The 1,236-nt window shown below is 38.2% G+C and overlaps 1 non-coding gene across 1 annotated transcript; it reads right to left on the bottom strand.

Annotated features, from left to right (window-relative positions):
* Positions 1-748: 748 nt before the first annotated feature.
* LOC132315358 (small nucleolar RNA R71) lies at positions 749-850 on the bottom strand. The gene has a single exon (XR_009483631.1). It is a non-coding gene; the product is annotated as a small nucleolar RNA R71 (small nucleolar RNA).
* Positions 851-1,236: the final 386 nt, after the last annotated feature.

Raw genomic sequence — 1,236 nt, 5'->3', positions numbered from 1 at the left:
TATGTTTTGCATTGTGCATGCATGGACGTCGTTCATTGAAACCAACACTTATCCCTTTAGATTTGCATCTTGAATCCATCGTTAGAAATCCTAGGGGAAGAAGAAGTTTAAATAGAACCAATCTATCAATGGATGACCATAATGATAATCATGTTGAGGACCTTGGTTACATAGACCAATAAGGTATCCTTCATCCCAATGAGCACAATGAGAATATACAAGTACCATTAGGCATGCCTAGGCCATTCATTCACCAACCACCACAACAACAAGGCCAAGTTCCATATGGAATACCAAGGCCAATGTATGCTTCACAACCTCCCATCATCAATCAAGGAATTCAAAACCTAGGTGTTCATGTTGCACCTCAAGTAGCTAATCCACCTCTTTCTTTAAGAAACCATTATGTGCCTAATGAGTATAATGCACCTACATGCATCCAATTGCCTCCATTTAGAGCACATCATTATGAAATTAAGCCACAAACCATTCAAATTCTTCCTAACTATCATGGACTTCCAAGTGAAGAACCTTACAAGCATTTGGATGAGTTTCTTGAAGTATGTTCCACCGTAAAATATACGGATATGCCGGAAGAGGTTTTAAGACTCAAACTTTTTCCATTCACCTTAAAAGACAAGGTAAAGTATTGGTTTGACAATCTTAGGCCTTTTTCAATCACTTCTTGGGCAGAAATACAACAAGAGTTCTTGAAGAAGTACTATCCGGTTTCTAAGACCAATGCCATAAGAACCTTAATTCGAGAATTTTCACATGTGGATGGAGAAATGTTTCATGAGGCATGGGAACGCTTCAATGAATTACTTAGGAAGTGTCCACATCATGACATGCCCAAATGACAATTAATTCAATACTTCTTTGAGAGCTATCGGATAACTATAAAGGTATGGTTGATGCTTCCATGGGTGGCTCATATATTGATAGGCATGAGGATGACGTGTGGCGTCTTTATGAGAGCATGAGTGAAAATTCTTTGCATAGAACACTATCATCCAAGAATGGTAGAAATTCACAAGGTAGGAAGAGTGTTGGCTTACATCAAGTCGACCATTCAAATGAAATAGCTGCCGAAATGAAGTCTTTATCTCAAAGGTTTGATCAATTTTTGATTAATCAAAACTTGGCGAAGCAAGTATCTTCCTTCCCTAACCATTCTCATCGTGCATCAAATGAGACATGTATGACTTGTTCTAGTGTTCTTCATTCTACTTCTCA

The sequence above is a fragment of the Cornus florida genome, unplaced genomic scaffold (assembly GCF_030987335.1).
Source record: "Cornus florida cultivar Cherokee Brave unplaced genomic scaffold, ASM3098733v1 CherokeeBrave_3.0.0_Hap2_Chr06, whole genome shotgun sequence".
Lineage (NCBI taxonomy): Eukaryota > Viridiplantae > Streptophyta > Magnoliopsida > Cornales > Cornaceae > Cornus > Cornus florida.
Note: the sequence above shows the minus strand (reverse complement) of the source record. Positions and strands in the feature narration are given on the sequence as shown.